The following is an 18,143-nucleotide window of genomic DNA, read 5'->3' as shown; positions in this document are numbered from 1 at the left end:
GATAGCAAAGTATGGGTAATACATTTCGACAACATTGAATGTTATGCGCTCCGTTCTTGCGTTACTTAGATTTCTGAATGAGACGGGGATTGCAATTTTTCCCAGAGCTTTGACTGGCCTCCCCCCGAAGCCAAGCAATGGGACTTTTGCTGGCTCGAGCAAGTGAGGGTCGATTTTCATCTCTCTAAAGGTGTTTGCAAAGATAATATTCGTGAAACTTCCGTTGTCCACTAGGACCTTTCCTATTTTCCAGCCAGCGATAATGGCCTTTATAACCATCGCGTCATTATGCGAGGATGTTTTCAATTTGAAATTCTCTTCTGTGAAAGAGATGGGCATGTGTGCCTACTCAGGCTTGGCTGGGGGACCATCAGATATGATTGTGTTCGCCTGCCTGAAATAATCTCTCTTTTGCCTTTTATTTTTGAACTCGAGGGAAGACCCTCCGGCAATTGGCATGATCATGCCATAGGTTGGTAGAGCATTTCAGCTATCCTCGCGATGCTCGAATCGCAAGGATCCCCCTAAGATTGGCATTATCATGCCGTATGTGGGTAAGGCTTTGGGATTGTTATTTTGTGGATTGTTAGGATCGGTTTTGGAATTTCATTGGGTAGATTTGGTGGTGGTAGCGGTATCTCGTGGAGAGGATGGGAAGGTGCAAAATTTGCAGTCTGCGAGGCTAGTTGAGCTTGAGGGCAAAATTGCGGTGAATGTTGCCACATCATGGTGGGCTGAAAGGTTGCGAGGTTGGGATTTGGGTAGTATGGCGGTTGTGGCCAGAAGGTGGTATAATGGATGGTCTTGGGTGCTTGAGCCACTTTCTTTTCTTCGGCCATTCTTTCGAAAGTCTTTTTGCTTTGAGGCAAAAATCGGTTGCATGGTCCAGCTGTTTACCATGAAAGGTTCGGTAAAATGGTCTCTGTTGGTTACTTTGGTTACTTGGCCTCGGAGGTCCTCTACCTCGGCCCCTTCCCCTTCCGGTGTAGCCACCCCTTTGGCCGCTGCCAAAGTTTGGTTGTTGCTGGTGGTTTTGGTTTTGGTTTTAGCTTTGGTTTTGGTTTTGGTGCGAGGGTTGATTACCTTCTACCGCCAACACTTGTTGAGCTGGGTACGAGTGCTATTGTTGCTGGTGGTTGTAACGTGAGGCTTGCCAATTTTGGTCTTTTTCGGCTTGCCTTTCGCGGTTTCTTTCCACCACTCTCCTCCTGTGGTCTTCATCTGATCTACAATATTTATCTAGCTCTACGAGGGCTTCCATTGTTTTTGGTTTTGTTCCTTGATAGCTTCGAGGTTGTTGCGCCTAGAGTAGAGAGTACTAATTCAATGTCGCGCCCTCACATGCTATTATAAATGACTTTTCTAGTACCACGTCATCTCCTCCCGCTAAGGCTACGGCTGTTTTGTAGCTCATGAGGAACTGGCGAGGATCTGCTTGCCTGTTGAACTTTGGGAGTGTGACTGCTTTATAGGTTGTGGGCCATGGGGCTGTTTGCAAGCCTGAGGATAATGGAGAGCTTTTGTCGATTGTTGTGTATGAGCTCGTTGTCACTGGGGCGTTGTGTCCAACGAGGCTAGGATTTTGGTATATGATGAGTGTGTCCTTGGTGTCGAACGTTGGAAGTGGTGGCTGTTGTCGTGTGTTGCGCAAGTATTGCAACTCATTTAGCTTTTGCTGCAACTTTGCTAGCTGCCTCTTGGCCTCGTTTAGCCTTGCCAGCTTGTTGGCTGCCAACCTTTGCGCTTGAAGCTTTTGAGAAAATCTCTCCTTTTCTCTCTTTAACACTTCTAGTTGTTTGAGTGCCGAGGTTAGCTCTTCCTCTGTTTCACTGAGGGGATCATACAGGATCATTGTGTGTGTTAACTAGCGGTTGTACATGGCTCAAGGTCTTGGCCTCAATTCTTCTTTTATCACTTCTCATTCTTAGGTTGGCTTCAACTCTTTTTAGTTTTTCTATCTTATCAGTATTATCTTGCTCGACCGGAACGAGCTTCCTTTCCTATCCTACCTTGTATTTAGTGGTTCTTTTCTTCTTTTGTGGTGATATCGTGGGTCACTTGGTGGCTCAGAACATGGTGGGTGCCAATGCTGGAAAACAGATCTCAAGGGGACTCGAACATTGTTAGTGAAGTACTCGTGGTTTAATTCTAAAAAATGAGCATCCATTTACATCGGGGTAGGGCTACCCTTTTATAGTGTCTCGGAGGACACTTTACATTACACGATTACCCTTACTCAACTACTATATTCCCAGAATATGCTTTACCTAAAGATCCTTTGGAGGTAATTTGTGCGACTTGATCTCCTCCACCGGGTCATGCTTCTCACGCCTTCAGACAATCCCGTGAATAACGCTCTCAGGTAATCCCGCGAATCATGCCTTCACGTTTCCAACGCCTTTACGCCTTTAACCTCATCCTCGAAGTCATCCTAGCCTGGCGCCGGAAAGATGCCAGCCTCGTGCCTGTTTTCCTGGCTTGCTCGCTCCAACGATTCTACGTGAGACACAATAAACAACTCAGCGCTCGGGTTAGCTTCAGGCGCTCGAGGGTGAGCTTCATCATTTCCTGGTCATCAGTGTTCATCTCTTGGCTTCGAGACCAAATTCCCAGAGACAACACGAGGCTAGCATGATTGTCACGCCACGCGGGTACCGCGAGGTCAACAAATTCGCAACGCTGGTAGGCTTGTGCCGAGCGAACCGACCTCGAGGGTGACTATCTTTTTAACTGATCCCCAACAGATTGCACACTCTAGTGGCTCTCGGAGCTCATTGATGGTGAGTGCCAGGGGCGGTATTTGCTTGACACAATCAGAAGTGGTGAGCACGAGCTTGAAGAAGATGAGCACGGTGGCAACAAGGTAGCTCCTCCCCAAGCTTTCACCTTTTCTGTGTTTAACCCTGTAAAGCGTGTGCGGATTGCTACCAAGAACATCTTGTCATGCCCTGATGGCGGAGTTGATGAGATTGACAGGGTTCTTGAGAGCTTGCAGGGCATATCCGGTGATCTCAAGGAGTTCATCATGCTCCTGCAAGACTGCCAACCAATCCGACGGCCTCTACCAACAAACATCATATCTTTGTTGATGGACAGATGTTTGGCCGCCATGTTGAAAAGGAGAGGATCATCAACTTCCTCCTTCATGACGAGGGTGGGTCAGTGGGGAATTTGAGTGTGCTACCTGTTGTTGGTGACATTGGAGTGGGAAAGACAACCTTGGTGCAGCATGCTTGTGATGATGCTAGGGTGCGCAACCACTTCCCAGTGATCATACTGTGTTGTAAATATGCCATCGCGTTGAATGGTGGAACCGTTGTTCTACAGTCAAAACATGTAATTAGAGTCGCTGGTACGAATTTGAATGACCTACTGCAGTTATTCAATGGGAGCTTTGAGAACAAGAAGTTCCTCGTGGTATTTGAGAACATGGATATGCATAAGAAGAAGATATTGGAAGGGCTCCTACCAGTCCTCAGAAGGGGAAAGACAGGGAGCAAGGTAATCATCACAACAAAAAATCCGAAGGTTGCAACCATTGGAACTGCGGACCCAATTATACTCAAGGTCTTGCCCTTCCCGGAGTACTGGTTCTTCTTCAAGGCTCATGCCTTTGCAGGCAGAGATATTGAGGAAAATCCTAGGCTTGTAGCACTCGGCAAAGCGATTGCGAGGAAGCTAAATGGGTCATTCTTCGGTGCAAAGATTGTCGGAGGAGTCCTTGGGGATCATCCAAATCCTAAGTTATGGTGTAAAGTTTTGAGAAGCAACATTGGCGGCTTGTCTCTGCTGGGTGATGGCATTGGTTATGTCGCTGATTTTGCTGAGAATTTGCTTCCGTGTCTTGTGGACATGTGCCTGGTGACCATTTCCATGGACCCCTTTGCTTCTCAGAGGGATTTGGTGAGGTTACAAGATCTCTTTGAGCCTCTGGGCAGTGAAGCCTACTTGGCAGACACGGTTAGGTTCCCCAAAGTATTGCTGTATAAATCAGTGTGCCATTCTGTAATTATTATTACGTTGCTACATGTACTGTAGGCACAGCATGTAGCTTTCAAGAGCTCACTGTGCTATAGTTTAATACCTTGTACATCGATCATCTCTAGTTATTGTTTCATTGGGCATGCAATTATGTTTTTAGTTTTTACTCCAGAGAAAGGCCCTTAATGATGAATCCATTTTGTCTTGTGATACAGAGCAAGGGTATGAACACAACTAAAAATATACAAAGAGATAATTGACACTGTAGTAACTATTGTTCCAATATAGATAATTGACACTGTAGTTGTTGGTGTATGTGTGTATTATGGCCCAATAAGGCCCATGTATGACTGCTATATAGCTACCCACTAGGGTTAGCCCAATAGATAAGATTTACACTCTAATATGGTATCAGCCTAGGTTAGGGTTTACATGGTGCCTGGTCGCCGCCGCCACCACCGCCGCCGCCGCCGGCCGGCGCCATGGCCGGCGACCCCCTTCCCCCTCCCCTCTCCTCCTTCCCCTCTCTTCCTCCCTCGTGGGCGCAGGTCGCATCCTCGGACCGGCCTCCTGCGGCCGCGGCCATGGCTGCCGTCGGGGCGGGCCACGCCGCCGCCGACGGGGCAGCGGACGGCGCGGATCCCGCCGCCGCCGCCGCCGCCGCAGCGACTCGCCGGGCGGGCGCGGGCGGGGATCCCGACGAGGCGGATCCCGCCGCCGCCGCCGCCACCGCCGCCGCGGCTCTCCGCGCGGGCGCCGGCGGGCGTGCGGGCGGGGATCCCGCCGCCGCCCTCCACCAGGACGCGGGGGTTCTTCTGCCGGGCGGGCATGCTCCTACTGGTGCCCCTGGTGATGTCCCCGCGGGCGCAAGGGGGGGGCATGCTCGCCTCCCTTTCCCCGCACCGCCTCCTCTGCCACCTCTGCCCCTACACGCCGGAGGAACTCCCGAGGTAACTCTCGCTGCGGCCCTCGTAGCTGCCCGGGCTGCTGCTGCCGAGGGACAGGCTCGCCTGCGCGCGGCAGCCCTGGCTTGGGAGCGGGAGCGGGATGCGGCCGACGTCATGGCCCGTCAGATCGCCGAGGCGGAGCAGCTCCTCGCCCACCCGATGTCCCACGACAGCACTGCCACCTCCTCCGGCTCCGGTGCTCCCCGTCCGCCTGTGGTGGCCTGGACCGACCCGGCCGATCCACTCGTCGCGCAGCTCCACTACCAGGCCGGGGGTGTTCAAAACATCAAGAGCTTGGTCCCCGTCGTCCTCGACCCTGAGTCACCCTCCTACGCCCGCTGGCGGGACATGGTGCTGCTCATTCTCCGCCGCTACACCCTCGACGACCATGTCCTCACCGACACCTTCCCTGCGGCCCGGACAGCTGCGTGGGTTCGCCTTGACAGCATCGTCCTGTCGTGGATCCTGGGGACCATTTCCCTCGACCTCCACGATCTCATCCGCGGCACCCCCGACACCACCGCCCGCCGGGCCTGGCTGGCGCTCGAGGGCCAGTTCCTGGGCAACGCCGAAGCCCGGGCCCTTCGTCTCGATGCGAGCTTCCACACCTTCGTCCAGGGCGACCTCTCCGTTGGCGAGTTCTGCCGGAAGATGAAGACCATGGCGGACTCCCTCGGGGACCTTGGCTGGGCCGTGGAGGACCGGATCTTGGTTCTCAACGTTCTTCGCGGCCTCAACGAGCGCTACGCCCACCTCCGCACCTGGATCACCCGGCAGCGGCCCTTCCCCACCTTCCTGCAGGTCCGTGATGATCTTGTCATGGAGGAGCTTACTCAGGGCATCCAGCCTGGGTCCCTTCCTGCGCCGGGCTCCGTGTCTTCCTCGACCGCTCTTGCTGTGACTCCACCGCCACGACCCTCCGCTTCGCCACCGTCATCCCTTCTTGGTCCTCCTCCTCCTGGGCCGAGCGGGGGTGGGGGGGGGCGTGGCGGCCACCGTCGCTGCGGTGGGGGGCGTGGTGGGGGGCGCGGTGGGGGCACACCGGCGGGCACACCGGCGCCTCCACGGGGCTCTCCCTGGCCGTCCTTTGCCAACCCATGGTCAAGGCGCATCTCCATGTGGCCCTTCCAGGCCACCGGAGGCGAGCCTCGTCCACCGACCGCCATGCTCGCTGGCGCTGTCCCAGCTGCTCCGTTTGCGTCGCCGTGGGCTCCACCTCCCGGGGCCTCGCCTGGGCCTGTCGGGTGGGACCCGACAGCCTTGGCACGCTCCTTCGGCACCATGGCCCTGACTCCTCCAGTCGGTCAGGATTGGATCGCCGACTCGGGTGCCACTTTCCATACTACACCCGACCCTGGTATACTCTCTTCCGTTCACCCTCCTTCTTCCTCCCACCCTTCGTCCATCATGGTCGCAAATGGCTCTTGTCTTCCTGTCACCTCCGTGGGTACCGCTCACACTCCCGGTTCTTTTCGGGTTTCTGATGTTCTTGTTGCTCCCTCCATGGTTCACAACCTTCTTTCTATTCGCCGTTTTACCACTGACAATTCCTGTTCTGTTGAATTTGACTCCTCTGGTCTTACTGTGAAGGATTTGGCTACCTGGCGACCTCTTCTCCGATGTGACAGCACCGAGCCCCTTTACTCCCTCCGTTTTCCTACGTCCACTTCTTCCGTTTTGCCCTCCGCTTCTTCAGCCGCCACAGCTTCTTCCACTACATGGCACCGGCGTCTTGGTCATCCTGGCCGTGCTGTCCTGACACAGCTTAGTCGTAGTTCCGACATACCATGTACTCGGGCTCATGATGAGCACCTGTGTCAGGCGTGCCATCTGGGCCGTCATGTTCGGCTTCCTTTTCCTACCTCCTCTTCACATGCGACCCATGTGTTTGATCTTGTACATTGCGATCTATGGACATCGCCTGTTCTGAGCATTTCTGGCTATAAGTACTATCTTGTTGTGGTTGATGATTTCTCTCATTATTCTTGGACTTTTCCCTTGCGTACCAAGTCTGATACTTTCCCCACGCTTCTCCACTTCTTCGCTTGGGTGTCCACTCAGTTCGGTCTCACCATCAAGGCCGTCCAATGTGACAACGGCCGCGAGTTTGACAACACCACCTCCCGTGCCTTCTTCCTCTCTCACGGCGTGCACCTACGCATGTCGTGTCCCTATACCTCCTCCCAGAACGGTAAGGCTGAACGCATGATTCGTACCACGAACGACACCATGCGCTCTCTTCTGTTCCAGTCTTCTCTCTCTGCCCCCTTCTGGGCTGAGAGTCTTCACACCTCCACCTATCTCCTTAACCGACTACCTTCCGTTGCCTGCCCCGCTCCCACTCCACACCACGCTCTCTTCGGTACCTCCCCCCGCTACGATCACCTTCGGATCTTCGGGTGTGCGTGTTATCCTAACACCGCTGCCACCGCTCCTCATAAGCTGGCTCCCCGTTCGACTCAGTGCGTCTTCCTCGGGTACTCCCCGGATCACAAGGGGTACCGTTGCTTTGACCTCTCCTCTCGGCGGGTCCTCATCTCTCGCCACGTGGTGTTTGACGAGTCCGTCTTCCCTTACTCCACCACCTCCCCACCTCCTTCCACCTCCGACCCTGATCTCTCCTCCCTGTTTCCCACTGACCCGGTGGACCAGCCACCGGTACCGTTGTGTCCTGCAGGTACTGCTCCGCCGTGGTTCTCCTCCGGCTCGACGTCCACCGGTGCTGTCCCTGACCCTGCGCCCAGCGCGGGTCTGACGGTGCCGGCCTCTGGTGCTGCTTCTACCCCTTCGCCCTGCGCGGGACCGGTGGCACCACCCGCAGCACCTGCTGTCCGGTTTGCACAGCCCGTGCGCGTCTACCAGCACCGGGCGCGGCCGGCTCCCCTGGACCTCCAGCCGGCCACGCCACCGCCGTCGCCGCCTCAGTCATCGCCGGTGGACTCTTCTCCGCCGGCGACGCCTACACCACCACCACCTCCGCCGGCCCCGACTGCCCGTGTCGCGCCGTCGGTGTACCATCCGCCTCTCCTACACCGGCACCCGCGTCACGTTCACCCTATGGTGACGCGACTTGCCGCTGGTACCCTGCAGCCCCGGGCTCTTTCAGCGATGCCCGGCGCGCCGCAGGTTTCTCCTGTACCCTCCTCCGTCCGCGGCGCCCTGTCGGATCCTCACTGGCGCCGCGCGATGGAAGAGGAGTACGCGGCGCTCCTCGCCAACCAGACTTGGGATCTGGTGCCCCGTTCGCCTGGGTCCAACGTCGTCACCGGCAAGTGGATCTGGACACACAAGTGGCGGGCTGATGGTACCCTCGAGCGGTACAAGGCTCGCTGGGTTCTCCGGGGTTTCACTCAGCGCCCTGGTGTCGACTACGACGAGACGTTCCGTCCGGTGGTCAAGCCAGCTACTGTCCGGACTGTTCTCTCACTGGCTCTCTCCCGCTCCTGGCCCGTGCATCAGCTCGACGTCAAGAACGCCTTCCTGCACGGTACTCTGACTGAGACTGTTTACTGCAGCCAGCCAGCGGGGTTTGTTGACTCTTCCCGGCCTGATATGGTCTGCCGGCTCAACAAGTCACTTTATGGCCTCAAGCAGGCCCCTCGAGCTTGGTATTCGCGGTTTGCTGCCTACCTACTGACGCTGGGGTTTGTGGAGGCCAAGTCCGATACTTCACTGTTTATCTATCACCATGGTGCTGAGACTGCTTATCTGCTGCTCTATGTTGATGACATTGTCCTCACTGCCTCCAGTCTGTCCCTCCTACGGCGGATCATCACCTCACTTCAGCAGGAGTTTGCTATGAAGGATTTGGGTGTGCTCCATCACTTTCTTGGGGTCGCCGTCGAGCCTCGTCCGGCTGGCCTCTTTCTTCACCAGCGGCAGTATACTCTTGATATCCTGGAGCGAGCTGGGATGACTGACTGCAAGCCCTGCTCCACTCCAGTTGACACTCAGGCCAAGTTGTCAGAGGCCGACGGCACTCCTGTGACAGATGCTACTGCGTACCGGAGTCTGGCTGGGGCCCTTCAATACCTCACTTTCACCCGGCCGGATATCACTTATGCGGTTCAGCAGATTTGTCTCCACATGCATGATCCCAGAGAGCCCCATCTCACTGCTCTCAAGCACCTACTCCGTTACCTCCGGGGCTCTGTGGACTACGGCCTCCTCCTTCACAGGTCTCCCTCCACTGAGCTCGTTGTCTACACCGACGTTGACTGGGCCGGGTGTCCGGACACTCGGCGCTCTACCTCCGGCTAAGCCGTCTTTTTGGGCGGCAACCTGGTGTCCTGGTCGTCCAAGCGTCAGCCGGTGGTCTCCCGCTCCAGTGCCGAGGCGGAGTACCGCGCTGTCGCTAACGGCGTGGCCGAGGCATCATGGCTTCGGCAGCTCCTTGCCGAGCTTTACACCCCTTCTTCCCGGAGCACTCTTGTCTACTGCGACAACGTCAGTGCGGTGTACCTCTCCACCAACCCTGTTCAGCACCAGCGGACCAAGCATGTGGAGATTGACCTTCACTTCGTCCGGGATCGGGTCGCCATCGGCGATGTTCGGGTCCTCCACGTCCCGACCACCTCTCAGTTTGCTGACATCTTCACCAAGGGCCTCCCGTCACCTGCCTTCACCGAGTTTCGCTCCAGCCTCAACATCACCTGTGGCTAGTTGCGTCTGTGGGGGGGCTTGTGTGTGTGCCTTTCTTTTCATGTCCAGTCTGCAACTCCGCTGCGTCGGTAGTTCAGACTGCGGGGGAGTGTTGGTGTATGTGTGTATTATGGCCCAACAAGGCCCATGTATGACTGCTATATAGCTACCCACTAGGGTTAGCCCAATAGATAAGATTTACACTCTAATAGTAGTAACTATTGTTCCAATATAGTGCACACAGAAAAAGAGGAACATGATGTATCCTCAATAAAATATCGCGACTTGCACTCGAACAGAAAAGGAAGTGAAGAAACATCCGATTATTTGGATCAACGAGAACCTCAGCAATGGCAACAAGCTGCCAAGCTGGAAGCAGGGGAGAAAGTGAGGTATTGCCCTGCAGTCAGCAAGCAACTATTTTGCATCTTGCTGTCACTGGCTGTTGCATGTTTCTTTTCTGCTGTTATTGCACAAGTGCATTGAGATTAAATTCGTTATTATGCATAAAGATTATTTGTATGTCCGAATTGAATTATTTGTAATGCTACAAATCACCATATCCTAAAGTAGCATCAACATATATATTTAAAAACAGTGGGCGGGATTACACCAAAGAAATCTGTTAAAAATAATCTGAGATTAAAAGTCATAGGGATACAGTACCACTTATTTAATTGTGACAATATTGATAAACTAAAACTAACTGTACAACAAAAATAAAACAATAATTTGAAGCATTAGATATGTGGTGGGGGTGTCCTCAAAAAGCAGCACAAGTTTTTTTTATTTGTCAATTCTCAGATTAAATCATGTTATTCTGATCTGAGTGGTATCAACTGGCTCATCGTATCATGACCGATAACCATTCATTTCAGGACACCTCTGGTCTTTCAAGTCACTTTCCTGCAAATAAAGACTCTGTCTCTATGTTGACTTCGGAGTTCTACCAGCAATAACTAGAAGAGGCTGACCACTGAGGCCAAACGTACATCATATGTACATGAATTTCCTGCCGAAAGACTCCTAGCTCTCTTCTCCCGCTATAGAAATTAACCTACAATGGCAGATGCCATCATCTCAGCCATCATCGGCGATGTTGTCAGTAGAGCGATTTCCCTTCTCATTGGGCGGTTTAGCAACCAAGGGAGCAGTGAAGACAAGCTGCAAAGGATAAGTCATCTGCTCATCAGAATCCATAGTGTGGTAGAGGAAGCAAAAGGGAGGCAGGTCTCCAACCAAGGCACCCTCCAGTGGCTCTCGGAGCTCATCGAAAGTGAGTATCAGGGCTTTTACTTGCTCGATTCCATTAGGTGTGGCAACCAGGAAACTGAGCGTTGTGAAGATAAAGTAGATCCCCAAGTTTCCACCATATCCTTGTTTAATCCTACAAAGCGTGTGAGGGTAACTAGGGGCAACATGAGGAGCGCATACTCTTCGCACCATAATTTCAGTGTTGATGAGATCAACAGGGTGCTTGAGAGATTGCAACGCATGTCTTGTGATCTCAGGGAGTTCATCATGCTCTTGCAAAACTGCCAGCCGATCCACCGGCCTCTAGGCACTAACATCTTCCGCGACGGGCAGATGTTTGGTCGGCATGTTGAGAAAGAGAGGATCATCAACTTTCTGTTGCACAAGGGTGATCAGTCAACAGGGGAATTGGGTGTGCTACCTATTGTTGGCCGCAATGGAGTTGGGAAGACAACCCTGGTGCAACACGCCTGCGATGATGCCAGAGTGCGCAACCACTTCCCGGTGGTCTTGTTGTACAATTTCTCCTGTACTTATGACGTTAAAAAGAGTGAAGGAACGCCGAATGACCCACTGGTGTATGTCAAGAGGAATAGTTTTTGTGACAAGAGGTGCCTGATAGTATTTGAGGAAGTAGATGTGCACAGGAAGCAAATACTGGATGGGTTCCTGCAAAGCCTGAGATGTGGCAAGGAGAGCAAGGTAATCATCACGACAAACAGTCAGCGTGTTGCAAACATTGGAACAGTGGAGCCAATCCTACTAACAGCATTGCCCAGCCATGCGTACTGGTTCTTCTTCAAGGCGCATGCATTCGCAGGCAGAGACATCGAGGATAACCCAAGGCTGATGGCTACAGGGAAAGAAATTGCGAGGAAGTTGAACGGGTCATTCTTTGGTGCCAAGATGGTTGGAGGAGTGCTTAGGGATCACCCGGATCCAAAGTTCTGGTGCAAGGTCCTGAGGAGCAACATTGGGGGGATGTATCCACTCGGTGACGGCATCCATTACATATCAGACTTAGCTGACAACTTGCTACCAGGTCATGTAGACATGTGCAAGGTGACCATTTCGAAGGAGCCATTTCCTCCTGAGACGACAGCGTTGGCCAGGTTGAAGGATCTGTGCAGTGCTGTTCCTCATGGAAGCATGATGGCCTGTTGGGAAGATGATGTCCGATTTACGAAAGTGTTGTTGTGCAAGTCAGTGTTACCGTTCTTTAATCAGTACTATATTGCTCGTTGCTCTTGCACTTGCACCGTAGGCTCTGCAAACTCTTGCTTTGTATGATCTCTATTTTGAGATATGTGAATTTTGTTTTTAGTTTTTTAATCAGTCAGTGTTAATTTCTGTATCAGGTTATCTAAAATAGAACCAAACGGATGGTTAGAGAGGATGGATAGCACCAACCAGGACTTTTTAATCAGTCAGTGTTAATTTCTGTATCAAGTTATCCAAAATAGAACCAAACAATACCTAGGATGGTTAGTGGGGGTGGATAGCACCAACCAGGAGTCAAACATAAGGTTTGATCCCCTTTGCATCTCATTAATGCAGCCTTTTTCCAATGGCCGGCTACATGTCCGTTGGTCCACCATCACAAGTAAACCAAGAACCAGCTACCCAAAGCCATCAAAAGCTACAACAAAACGACATAAATCAAATACGAGGACACAAAGGTACAGCAAGAAGTGACTTCACTCCTTGCTGGATTTGACTTTAACATATGTGAGTAGATTATACTGCCTAAATGGTCTATCACATATTTGTTTGGGGTTACTTTGAAAAGAAGTTGCCTGTGACTGGAAGAAGCTCCTCAAAATCTTCTTAAAAGTAACAAAATTATACTTCATTCCACTTCTTTTGCCTCACAAGCACAAATCAACTATTGCTTTAGGTGCTGTCCCAATATTATGGGGAAGCAAACAGTTATTGCAGAGAGTAAAGTGTGATATTGCTAATTGATATGTGCTCAAATATAAGCGAATGAACTGCCAATTCTAAACAGCATCTGGGTACATTGAAATTACTTTACAAACCATTAAGAAGATTACTTCCACATCCATAACATAAAGCAGAATACAATTCAATAGTCAGTAGTTCAAGATAAGACATAGGAGATTAAGAGTACAATGAAAGCGTGGTTAATTATCTCTCTGCTTAGCTTGGCGATGTGTCCCGACCCCGACCCCTGCTCCGCCTCCGGCAGCGACCCCCCACCCACCCCCGACCCCAACCAAGCTCGCCTGCCGCTTTGCCCGTGAAGCGGCCAGGCCTTCAGCCGCCTCCTGGCCCACCACCCAAACCAGCAGCGGATCTGAGGAGAGGTCGCACAGATCTAGCGCCACCTCTACGCAGGACCGTAGCTAGATCCAGTATCCCGACGGGATCCGCCGTGCAAGGTGCATAGGTTTCGGCGCCCCAAAGTCAACCGCCGTGGTGTCGCACGTTCGCCCAGGTCGTCAGAGGCGTTACCCCGGAGGACTTGGTTCCTCTGATTTATTTTTAGCACATGTCACATCGAATGTTTAGATACTAATTAGGAGTATTAAACGTAGACTATTTACAAAACCCATTACACAGCTGGACGCTAAACGGCGAGACGAATCTATTAAGCCTAATTAGTTCATGATTTGACAATGTGATGCTACAGTAAACATTTGCTAATGATAGATTAATTAGGCTTAATAGATTCATCTCGTCGTTTAGCCTCCATCTGTACAATTAGTTTTATAATTAACTTATATTTAGTCCTCCTAATTAGCTTCCAAATATTCGATGTGATACGGACTAAACTTTACATCGAGGGACAAACGCTCCCGAACCCGAAGAAACCAGACGCAAGCACGGAGAGCAGCATTCAATCCAGGCCGGCGCATTTACTACAGGCTCCACCGCGGTGCAGCTCCGCCCACCCACCTCCACTCCGGCAGCGCATCCCGAGCTGAGATGACAAAAACGCGGCGCAAGGCAGCCGCAATGACTCCTGAAGACGTTATGCGGCGAGCCAAGTTCAACCGCCTACGCCTCCATGACAGCGCCTCACCCAGAGCCTTCGCAGCTTCAAAAACAAAACCGACGGCCGCTACTTCACCTATCTCGCCTCCGACCACCGCGCCTTCGGCTGCTGCGACCCCGTCCGCTGCTACGCCTGCTACCGTTCCGGACACCGCGCCCGTGACTGCAAGGAAGCTCACCACTCCAACACCTCTTCTCCAGCCCGCCGGTAGGCAACCCGTCCACCGACACACGCTGCAACCTGCAAGGAATCTAGCCGCTCCAATGCCTCTTCTCCAACCCACCGGCAGGCAACCCGCCCACCGGCACACGCAGCAAGCAGAAGCCGCAGGTCCTTGTCCGTGCTACCGCCGCCGCCGCCGCCGCCGTCAAACCCCTCGGTGGCCATGTCACGTCTCGGGGATCCAGCGACGAGGCCCGAGCAGATCGACTGCCTCATTCAATCCACTGGAGCCATCGATGCAGACCTCAAGGAGTGGGACTCCATGGCGGCCGTCACCTGGGCGGTCCGTGGGCAGGGGCAGTGTGGCGGAACCGCCTAAATTAACTTGGCTAAAGCACACTTAAGTCGCCTAAACGCGATCATGTACTTTAAACAAGTCAACTTGGTCGTCCGTCGGATTTCCTCCGATAAAACCACGTAACGCAGGATCGAGAAAGCAAAACTCACACGATGGTGAGTGGTTACAGAGATTACAACAGTCCATCCAGATTAAACAAAGTGCATCGATTTATTACAACATAAAGTTCAGAAATTCAAACATAGTTTGTAGAGTGTTCAAGCAGCGGAAATAAAACGAACGGAAACTAAACGTCGATGCACGATATCATGAAGAAGCCGATCATGACATCACTGACCCCTGTCCTCGCCGTCCGAGGAGGGATCCCACTCGACCGTCCAACCCGGAGGGAGCTGGGTAGACCAAGCAGAACTAGCAGCGAACTCAGAAACATCATCCTCACCTGAAAAGAGGTGCCACAAACAAGGCTGAGCAACTATGCTCAACAAGACTTAACCGACCTGTGGTACTAATCCACTAACACCTAGACATGTAAGCTTTTTGGCTCTGGGTTTTGTTTTGCCAAAAGCGACTAGTGTAGGTCCTTACTTTCAACATTTTAGCCACCAGTTCTACTGTTGTTTATCATTCTAAGTTAGCAACTATACTAAACAAGCATAGTTTTCCAAGCAATTAATAACAAGTAACAATATTATATCATCATCATCTTTCATTCTTACTCAGTGTAGCATAGCGATCAAGTAGTCCCACACTGTGAGAGGCAGACGAATCGATTCGAATTTATTAACCATGCATGGCGAACCTAATCCCACGACATCCGCACACCACGAAGGGTCACTTCACTTGTCAGCTGTCCCCATCGATCCCTAGGTACGTGTCAGGTCCAAACTTCCTTTGGCATGCAATGCTCCACAGTCTCGGTCTCTACCGTACTATGACCACCATTGCACCCACATGATGCACCATGGGAACGACGTTCCAAGGACAGCAGGGGTATAAGCCATGTCCCAGTTCAATCAGGTACTAGGCTTCCCCATCCCATACTAGGTATGAGATTAGTACTTTCAAATACTTGATCACGAACACCATCACCTTTCGACCTTAGTCCAAATTTCAAGTAGACAGACGGAGCAACCACCGAGTACCAACATAAGCCCGGCCCCGTCCATCATCCTTATAGTTGAAACAAAAAGAAAATCATTCAACTCCTATAACTCGCGAGTGACAGGAAATCACTCGACTTTTACCGAGTCCTATTTATCATTGCAACTACTCGACTTCTTATACTAGTGTTCAGATCAAGGGGCACTATATTCATGCATCTATGGTTTCAATCAATTCCTATAAACGTAAATGCATAATCAAAACAACCAATATATTGCAAGTATTTAAACATAGGAATTTATGCTCCGGGGCTTGCCTTCACACTCGGAGTTACCGAACTGGTCCTCGGCTTGCTCTAGCACGGGCTCGACTTCGGCGTGGTGTAGATCCGCTACAGCTTCCTCTTCGGGTGTCGGGTGCAGCTCGTATGTACCGTCGGCGATGTTAACTTCTACATGAAATGCAGGTGCAAATGATTCAACATGCAAAACCAAGAGTCTGAAAGGCATTTCATATATTATTCCTTTTTATCTTTCTCTAAAAAGGAAAGAGGTTTTCATTAACTTTCAAACCAAGTCTCATAATTTTCCTGTGAACTACACCTCATTCCTGAATTATTCCAAGTGGTTTCATATTTTTATCATCTCTGGATTTATCATTATGCAAAAAGAAAAATCTACCCGTAGATTTCAATTAATAAACTAAAACAGTAACTTAAATGTCTAAGCTAGGCTCTAAACCATTTTTCTAAGCTTTTATTCTCTGAAACAAACACTTGAGAGTTGGATTTACCTTTTTAGCATTTTTCTGTGATTTGCTATGATTTAAACTAGCTTAAACAAGGATTAAATCATATAACATTAATTCTAACAGAGACAGGTGTAAACTTATTTTTATATGAAACTACACAGAATATTGAGTTTAACAAAATTTATCTTGCATTTTTATCATTTTTCTACACTTTTCTATGCCTTTTTAAACTTTCAGCCTTTTTAGATCTAGGAAAAAAAAGAAAACCGAGGCAATCTTCCAATCTAGCCCTCCAGTCTATGGGTTAAATGCGTAGAGGCCCCTGGATCTTGTGCCTACACCCCTGGACAAAAACCCACCTCAAACATAAATCCCACGATTTTCCCCATAACCCCCTGACTTTCTTTTCCACTCGCAACTAGACCCCTAGCCTTCTTCTTCCTCTGGAACAGAACGCACAGCACAGCAAAACAGACAGGCTTGGCCGGCGTTCGAGATTGGGCCAGCGGCGGTAGGGGGAGGGCAGCGGGGCGGCTTGGGGGCGAGGAGGGGCTGCGCAGCAGGGCCAACGGCTCCCAGGAGCAGGTCCAGAGACGCGGATCGGGGCGGCGCAGAAGGGGCTCCGCGGGCGGCGAGGAACGCCGTCGAAATGAGCGGGAACGAGCGCGGAAAGTTGACCCCAGAGGAAATCGAGCGCGAGCATGATGATCAGTGTCTTACCGCGGTTCCGTTTGAGTGGTTGGTTGACGACAAGGATGACTGGAAGATGGTGTTCCGCGGTGAGGCAGTGGGGGTGGCGGGTGGAGTTCCTGGAGTTGGGGAAAGTGGGATTCCGGGCGATGGGGTGGATGGCAGGCGACGAGGAGTGTCCGAGGGTGTGGCTGAGGAAGTGGAGGAGCCTTAGGCGTGGGCTATTAGACAGAGGCGGAGGGAGCTGGCCAGATTTCGTCGGGGAACGGGAACCTCTCGAGCTGCCGGTTTGGGGCAAGAACTTTCTGTTGGAGGGCACTGGGGCTTGGAAAGGAGGCAGGAGACTTGAGGAGGGTGGTTTGGAGGATGGGGCGCTAGTACGCTGCTGCGGGGTGGATCGGCCACGGCGGGCACCATTGGCGGATAGGGGAGGCGACTTGGCGGGCGTGCTTGCAGGCGGGCGCCGCAGGCGAAGCAGGCGTGCACGGGTGAACGGCTCCATCAGGGTGCTGCAGGCGAGGCCGAGGAGCTGTGGCGTCTTGTCTCGGGCGTGCGTTAGCGGGCACGGCGGCGGTGGCGTGCCAGAGCGTCGCAGGGCGCGTGCGGATAGAGCAGCGGCAGGGGGCAACTCGACGGGGCAGCGACGAGGAGCACGTGCCATGGGGCGGCCGACGAGGGGAGCGCGGCGCACGCGTGCTCGGCGTGAGCTCTGGTGCGGGATTTGCGGGATCGGACGATAGGGCAATCTTCGAGCGCGATCTTCTCCAGATTTTTGAACTGCACAACCCCTACTCCCTTTACAAAAGTTGTAGGCCTAGGATCTAAGTTCAATTCTTGTAATTGTCTTGATTTCAAATTCGAAGCCGAATTGAAGATAAAACGCTTCAAAGTTTGGCAAAGTCCGAAACTTTCAGACTTGAACACTTCAGCCATTTTTGACAGTGTTGACCAGTTTAGCTGCGTTTGACCTCATTTTTGAAAACCTTTTGTGCAGATTTTGGCCTAAGCCCAAAAATCAAAGTTGTTAAGGACTCGTAGAACTAAAACTTTCATAAAAGGTTTGTCGTGAGCATACATTCGAAAAATTGAGAAAAAGGGCTCCAAAGTTCTGGCTTTATTTGATCTGCACCTTTCGGCCCAGATTTGTAATTCGATATTTTGACCCTTTTCTGATCAGTTTCAAGCAAAAAGCTAATTACAAAAGTTGTTAGAATTTGTGAGTTATACAACTCTTAGG

The 18,143-nt window shown here is 51.8% G+C and overlaps 1 pseudogene; it reads left to right on the top strand.

Moving 5' to 3' along the window:
- The first annotated feature begins 915 nt into the window (after positions 1-915).
- On the top strand, positions 916-12,268 carry LOC101772133 (annotated as a pseudogene).
- Positions 12,269-18,143: the final 5,875 nt, after the last annotated feature.

This window comes from Setaria italica, chromosome III (assembly GCF_000263155.2).
Source record: "Setaria italica strain Yugu1 chromosome III, Setaria_italica_v2.0, whole genome shotgun sequence".
Lineage (NCBI taxonomy): Eukaryota > Viridiplantae > Streptophyta > Magnoliopsida > Poales > Poaceae > Setaria > Setaria italica.
This window is presented reverse-complemented; position numbering and strand designations above follow the sequence as displayed.